The sequence below is a fragment of the Perissodus microlepis genome, chromosome 12, assembly GCF_051167445.1.
Source record: "Perissodus microlepis isolate ML-2025 ecotype Zambia chromosome 12, ASM5116744v1, whole genome shotgun sequence".
Taxonomy (NCBI): Eukaryota; Metazoa; Chordata; class Actinopteri; order Cichliformes; family Cichlidae; genus Perissodus; species Perissodus microlepis.
This window is the reverse complement of record NC_140472.1, coordinates 31506614-31515168: the sequence shown is the minus strand read 5'-3', so window position 1 is coordinate 31515168 and position 8555 is coordinate 31506614.

Genomic DNA, 8555 nt, shown 5'->3' with positions numbered 1-8555 from the left:
GAAGAATTAATTTGAGATCTTTTTGCTTTTCATCACACCATCGTCAACATTGGGTCAGCATAAGGTTAATGTAACAACAATCTTTGTGAATTGGGCAGCTGTCAATAATTTGCCCCACATATAATTTTAGAATATTTTAACTCTGTTAGTTACTTTTTTGAAGAAGTAACTATAACTAATTACTTTTTCAAAGTAACTTGTCCAACACTGATCACAAACATAAATAAACAAATAAACAGTAATAAATTAAGAAATTATTATCATCACTAGTATCACTATTTTAAATGGTCCCTTTGTGGGTCTGCAGTTCATAGTCTCCAGAGGCTCCTATTAAAGATGGTCTGTATCAGTTTAAAACTACTTTTATCTCCTCTGCAGGCTGGTTTTAGAGTGTGCGTGTTTTTGTTTCGGTGTTATAGATCGCACGAGTGTCTCCATGGTGCAGAGGTATTAGTGATGGTCTGCTGTGTCTCCAGTGAATCCTGTGACAACTCTAATTTTGGTGTGATTTACAGACCACTGGACAAACAAGCATCATTACCGCAGCCTGTAAACTCGGACCCAACCGACTGCTCCCAAACTGTGGTCTGGGGACTCTCGAGGGTCCCTAAGAGGCTCCCGGAGGACCCCTCAGCAAAATGAGAGAGTTTTATTTGACTATTATTTCATTCAGGAGGAGATAACGGAATGAGTGAGAATGAGCGATCAGAGGTTTGGGTCTGAGTACATGACAGACTGAATCCTCTCGGACTGAAGTTTTTACAGTGTGAGAGTCCACGCTGTGATCCACGGCGAGTATTTAAAGGAAAACTGAGCCATAAAACACACTACTAAAAACCAGCTGCTGGAGGGTTGGTTTTTTTTTTGGATCCATTTTACAGCAAAAAAAAAAAAATCATTTGTATCAAGTCAAGCTTTTCTATAATTGAGCCCTTAGAGCAGCGGTCCCCAACCCCCGGGCCTCGGACCGGTACCGGTCCGTGAGTTATTTGGTACCGGGCCGCAAGAGTTGAGGCTCAGGTGTGAAATGTATGGTTTTCAGGGTTATTTTGTTATCGTTTTGATCGTTAACTCGGTTTTCCTGGGTCTTTTCACGTGTGTTATGAATAAATCTTCTTTTGTTTGGTACCGGTACTAGTTTTATTTTGTTGTATTTATCCGCGACACATTAAAGGCCGGTCCGTGAAAATATTGTCGGGCATAAACCGGTCCGTGGCGCAAAAAAGGTTGGAAACCGCTGCCTTAGAGTGTTATTTTCTTAAAAGAGGTGAACTTGTTTTGAGGAAAGCTTATTGTTGTTGACTCCAGTGTAGCTAACCAACATTATTTTATGTTACTTTTTGAAACAACTGATTTAAGTCTTGATAGAACGACATCATGAGGGGATTTTTATTGCAGCGTTGGGATGATGAAAGGTTTAGTCACATGATTCAAATCACATGAATGAACAGCAGGCTCTTGAAGTTCATGTTTTACTCTCACAACATGCCACATAAAGTAAAATAGATAAATGTCTATTATCTTAGTGAGGACATCTCACTGACAGTGCTTTCCCTAGCCGCTTACCCTAACCCTAACCATCAAACATGAATGCCTAATTCTAACCCTCAGCCTAAACCTAACCATAACCTAATTGTAACCCTGACACTAAAACCACATTTTGAACCTCAAAAATGCCTTCAAACTTGTAGGGACAGGCATTTTTTAAGTGGCTGTTGGTCCCCACAAGTATAGTAGCATCCCAATTTTCTTTCCTTGCAAAGACGTCTAAACATGTACACACACACACCCTGCTACTACTATTATGACTGGATCAGTTGTGGGTCAATGACACCCATGAATGTCCAAGGAGACAAACCCCCACTAGGGGTTAAACATCTGGAACTCTCCACATTCTGTTTTTAGAACCAAAGAAGCATCTCAGATGAGAGCAATGACTGTCTGAGAGGTGAAACGTCATCAAGAACCTAAAGAAGAACAGTTGACTCTTTTCTGTCAAGATCTCTAGAAAACAAAGGAACTATCAATTCCAGCCAGCTGACCCAACATTAATAAAGCATTATACAAATGCTTACCTCCTAGGAGTAACAGAAAACAAATGGCAGCTCGCCTCCACTTACTCTTTCTAGACCCAGATCAAAGCAAAGTTTAAAACAATCAGTGGTGTGGCTGGTTGGATAAAGAGCTACAAATAAGCCTCCATAGATTGGACCCTTCTTGTCTCATTGAAGCCAATCATTTATATGCTGTAGTCCTGAAATGCCAGTCCCAGCCTGGCTCCTGCACAGTCCAGTTAGCATGCCTTCGCCCCATGCACCGCAGACGTCATCATGATAGGAAACAGCAGTTATGTAAAATGAAACAATAGGACAGCCATAACTCTTCTGTTTATGTTAATTATGCGCCCTACTAGGATTCATGCAGTCAAATGCTGGAAAAATCGAATTAATGGAGGTTCACAGTGCCATTAGATAATGAGGCAAATCATACTATAAAAGCAAGCCAAGATATTCCCAAGGCAAATAAATGGCAAGAGATTTCACAGTAGAGCTTAAGTTTCAGTGACTGAAGACAAAACTGAAAGCACACATCAAATCAACCAGCTGCTGAAGGTCCTACAGTAAAGGTAGTAATAAATAAATAAATAAATAAATCATTAAAAAAAAACAAAAAAAACAAAACAGGGTCATGTCCAAATACTTAGAGACTCAACTGCATCTGTTACTGTAAAAAGAATAACGACGTGACTGTTGTAAATGCTTGGATCATGTATCTGTGAAGGTTCTCAGTCATCCAGGTCATCGTAGTCAAAGGAGCTTGCAAAGAAAAGCGTCTGGACTTCTTTAAGTTACTTGAAGACGTTTCACCTCTCATCCGAGAAGCTTCTTCAGTTCTAAGGTCAAATGGTGGAGAGTCCCAGATATAAACCTAGTGGGAGTATCCCCCCACAGAGGGACAAAAGGACCCCCTGATGATCCTCTAATCGCCTGATCCTCTAATCGCCTTGGATCATGTAAATTCATTATCCTAATCTTAATAATGAAAAATTAGTATGGGTTCATATTTGGAGTTTCCATCGCGTTTTATTCTAGAAACATCAGGTAAAAGTGTATTTTTAGTAGTGCACATACAATTTTAAAGCTCTGAGATTTTTATCACACAGTTCTCGTGTGTGTCTGTGCGCGCGCACGCGACGCTGATGTGACATTTGAGATTCTGTCTTCAGAGAACAGAAATACTCGGATGCTCTCTCGTGTTAAAACAGATAAATGTTAACGAGATGTTCCCTCTGTGGCTATTTCACGTCTGTGTGCGGAGGGAAAAGCAGCTGTTTATTAAAGAACCTCTCAGCTGAAAGCTTCCCGCTTCCACAACATTTTAGAAATTGGGAGGTGGGGGGAAAATCAATCATCTCTTTGGGTGTAACACTCGCGTGTTTCTGACATTTTACAGAACATCATCAACGATCGTCTCGTCGTCTCCGGGGTCACAAACTGTTTGTGCACAGGGAAGGAAACTGAGCCCACTGTCAATTATAGAGGCAAAAAAAAGATTAAAATAAGACACCGGTTTACTGCAGGTTATTCGGGATACTTGCTCCCAGCGAGCCGGTTCTCCGGGGACAAGCAGTCTGCAGGCCGAACAAACACTTTAACAAGGTGCCGCTGCTGTTTTCATGCTCAGAATCAACAAAATCGACTGCGTGAGAGAGGAGGTAAATGCCAAACGGCTGCTGAAGAGCGAAACTGCTGCTGGGGGTCAATTTGCTTCTGCAGCGGCTTAAACTCTGCAATGCTGCCCCCAGCTGGCCCTGCAGGGGGACTGCATGTCAGCTGACCCGAGCCTCGGTTCACTCGTTTTCCAGATAAAATATAAGATTAAAAAACGATGAGTAATATACAGAAGAGTAGTTTCTTTTGTTTGCTGTAATTCGCGTCCATGTTTGTGCCAGGGTAATTATAATCACTGGAAAAATATCTGAACTGGTTCAGAGGCTTTGAGCACTTCATCACATTCATCCTTAAACATTAGCCACTGACACCAGTAAACATTATTTATGTGTTGATATCAGTCAAAAAGGCTGATATCCGTGAACATCAGCAGTGATAACTACAATTAGAATTTCAAGACTGGAAAAAAAAAGTTTTCCTTCTAAAATCATTTTTAAGAAAGCTCAAGACTTAAATAAAGGAACAGAAAAAGGTCTACAACCACCTGTTTTGGTTTCCTTAACCTTTTAAACTCAGATTGTTTAATTTTTATATTAAATTGCATTAAAACAATGTAATAGATCCCATGATTAATAAAAAGCACATAAAAATGCAAACAATGAGGAAAAAAAAATACTGATAGACCTGCAAGAATCATTTTCTCTTGTCATTTTGTGATGAAGACTTCTGTCTTTTCTTTCTTTGAGCTCTTGTAGCTTCCTCAGTTTAAAGCCTTGTTGTAATTTAACTATAACATATGGCAGCTCTCAGCTGGGAGTCCCGTTATCTCTCTGAATGATGATGTTTTTTTTGCATCTGCCAATATCAAAGCTGAGTCATAAAAGCTGCGCTCACAATATAAACCCTGAACTTCACTAACAGGCTGAACTATCACACTGTAGATCACATGCCCAAAGACATAAAGGTGACAGTAAAATGATTTGAGGAACATAAATAAGTGAAACGCAATAAAACTAAGCAGGTCACTATTTACATTTTTTAAAAGTGAATTTAACCTTTTTAATTTTTACATTAGGTACACAGATTTGTTTCTGGTTGCAGCAGCTTGTACCAAGCTGACTGATCCACCACACACCAGACCTTGTGTATGCCATCAATATTATCATATTCTAATAACACTGCTCAGATGAAACAACGTGTTATTAAAAGGCAAAATCTAAGTAAAGGCTCTGTCTGTGTCCGTGCAGACCAAGAACAACGAAAGTTTGACCTGAACTAAATGCACCTGTTGTTGAACCACTTCCTCTCACACCAAGCTTCAGGCTCATCTCTGGTTTGGGTCCTGTCATTCATCTGTCTGTGCATTTCATGTGTTTCAGTGTGATGCATTAAGACTGAAACATGTTTTTCTGCCCTACATGCAAAGATTCATTTGGTTGCTCGTTCCACTTTTAGATAAAAGCCTGAAGCAACTCTAATCGGCGTCATAACAGTGTAAGATCACACTTAATACAAAACACATGGATGGAAAGCACAGAGTGCATATACAAGATAGACTAGCATTGTGAGCCATTGGTTTGGCATTTTGGATGCTTCCATGTTGGATTTTGTGCAACCATATGTGGATGAGAGTTAATCAGCTAATGCTAACAAGCTTACTTAGCAAACTGCTACCATAAACAAGTGCATTAGCCACATTTCTAGTAATCAGTGAAGAAAAATAAATAAAATAGTAGCATTTACCTCACTAAAAGTAAATCATAAGCTTTTTAAAATCTTTTTACTGCCTGAAAAGGCATATTTTATGTCAGCATAATGTGATTAAAATGCTTGAAAAGGCAGCAAGAGCACAAATTCTGTCTGTGTTAGATTGTTGTACCAGGAGCTAAGCACGCTTTGTAATGCTGTGCTAATGCTGTGAAGATTAACTCCCTTTTAAGGCTATTATTGGAACTCTAGTGTTTGGCACGTCCATGCTGGCTTAATCTTTCAACTCCTAAAGTTGCCAGTTGATGAAAAGGCATTTGAGTTGTTTGAGGTTGGATGGTGAATGGAAGGCTATAGTCCTGACAGGGGTGAAGTGTCAACCAGCCTCTAAAAAGCCTTATAAGGACACGCAGATAAAGACAAGGGGAAAAAAGGACCTGAGAACACTGGGGAACACTTGAGCTCCATATATTGATGGAAAACCTTTGAAGAAAAGGCAACAAAAATGAGCTAAATATACACATATGAATAATTTTGTTGTGGTCATGAGAAAAGATCCAACTGCAAACAGAAAAGTAGCTCAGAATTCCTGGGAGTGTGAAAAACTAACTCAAAATAAATACCACACAATGAAGGCAGAGGGAAAAAACCTAAAAAATGGGAAAATATGACAAATCCAAGCAAAAAGAACCAGCATCAGAAAATACTGCATTAAAAAAAGAATTGAGTGCATGCACAGTGACTAAATAGGCACGAGGAGGGTAACAGGTATGAACAGGTGAACTAAATCAGGTATAACAGAGGGTGGGAAAAGAACAAAGGGGGGAAATCAAATCAAACCACAGAAAGGCACAAAACAGTAGTAAAAAAGTAAAACAGGAAGTAAACTGAAAGAGGGCCCAAGCCTAGCGAGACAGACAGCACAGTGAAAAAAGGAAAACACAAGAAGAACCCAAGAATCAATAAATCTTCTCTCTGCCTTTTATCCACACATGTAAAATCAGCTGTCAGAAACCCTGGCAGTGATTTTGGATACTAATCTCATCTCACCCAGCTGTGCTTCTACCACCTCAGGAATATTGTAAGAATCCTTTCAAAATTAAGTTTTAATGACACTCAGGCCATCATTCATGCTTTCGTGTCCTCTCATTTAGATTACTCTAATGGCTATAAATCAGAAAACATTAAATCGACTTCAGATTGTACAAAATGCTGCAGCAAGGCTTATTACAAGAGCCAAGACACCAGTTTTAATGCCTTTACACTGGCCGGTCATAATCGATTTTAAGATTTCACTTATGACTCTTAAAGCCTTTTAATAGTCTTGTCTCAGGATATATACTAGAACTGCTTCTCCTGCACCAACCAATTCACAGCCTCAGATCCTCAGGCAGAAACCTGTTAAGTGGTCTCACATCACACTTAAGGACAAAAGATGATCGAGTGTTTAGGACTCCTCAGTTGTGGAATGACCTGCCAAAAAAAGAAGCTCACGTCGTTATTGTCTGATTTACAATTTCCTCTTTTAGTCATTGTTTCTGTGAAGCACTTTGTAATGCAGGTTGTGAAATGTGCCATACAGATGGACCTTATTATTATATTATATAACACGAAGCAACGGAAAAACTAAGGCTAACAGCAACATTAGTCATCGCTATAATGCAATATAAAAAACATGACAGCAGATCTCCTGCTCAGCACCTTTTGGGTTAACTGGGTCATGTCTAGGCCACTTTCAGGCTTATGCAGAACTCTTGTAATCTAACATGAGAAATATCAAATCTGCACTTTTTGATACCAACAGTTTCACATTTGTTAAGGATTGAAGGACACTGAAAATCTGAAGACAGCTTAAGGCCAAGTTTGGCTGTTGGTAAGGCAACAAAGCGACATGATGCTCTGTTGTGTTCTCATTTAAGCTAAAATGCAAATGCTGCGTTTGATCTGCATGTAAATGATGCCTCGTGTCCGTCTGAAGGCCGCTGTGGAAGACGAATGGTGTTTATCAGCCAGTCTGGAATCAGCGCTTGGCGCTTTGCACAGGACGCCATCTAATTACCTTTTTTCTTAAAGGTTGTATTTATTAGAATCCATCATCGCTGTCGTTACATCAATTAATGCTGTTGATGGGCTGAGGAATTGTCACCTTCTGCCCTTGTCTTCCTCACCCTCACCCCCTCGCATTCCCTCCATCCTTCACAGGCAGAAGAACCTCCTCTCTTCTCTTTGGCATTAAAGGCCTGTCATCCCAGCATGCCACGGGGCCCCCGACCATAGCCCAGCGGTGTCAATTAAATTTGATTGACTGAGTAAAAGAAGCACACAAATAAGCCAAAACAACAGACACAAAAATCTATACATGACTCCTGCAGCCCCCCACCCTCTCCAGCCCTCCGCCCCGGCTGTCAAATCAAGCGCTTGTCTCGTCTGTTTTCGTGGCGTGTGCCGTGGACGTCCACTGCAAGACAACTGCTACTCTGTGTGTGTGTGTGTGTGTGTGAAGGCGTCAGTGTTGGCCAAATGCACCGCCTGTCCCGCCCACCCCTTAAACACCCCCCCCCCCCCCCCCAAACACCCCCAGCCCCTCCCCTTCCATCCACACGGAGTGATCCAATTAGTGGTTCTGGAACCTCGTCCACACTGCACAGTGGAGGCCCCTGGGTATTGACTCAAACTGTTGTCCAATAAATGAGGTCTAATTTATCAGTTTAACTTCATCCCCCCACCCCACTCCAACCCCTCGAAGAAAAGAAGTGAAGAGAAAGAGTAGAGGGTGGGGGGAAAAGGAAAACAAATAGCTTTCATTTTTTGTTGCATGAACAGGCGAGGAGTGTTTGGGAAAAAAAATCCCAATAAATCCTGCATTCCTCACATATCACACCCTCTCATCTCTCCTTGTTGTTTTGCTAATTGTCAGCCGGTGAGCTCATGTTTCATATTCACTGCGATGATTGAGGGACGCTATTAGAGCAAACCCCATTAGGCTCCGTGGGGAAGCGGCTGACCCTGCGTGGGAACCATCAAAGACCAATTTGCTACCCAAACACCATAAATCCTGCCCTGTTAAGTGACTGTTTTTGATGCTGCTGAAGCGCGCAGAAATAAATATACGCTTTGTTATGTATTGTCCATTAAATTACCAGTGAGCACAATTCACACATGACATCCATCTTGGTC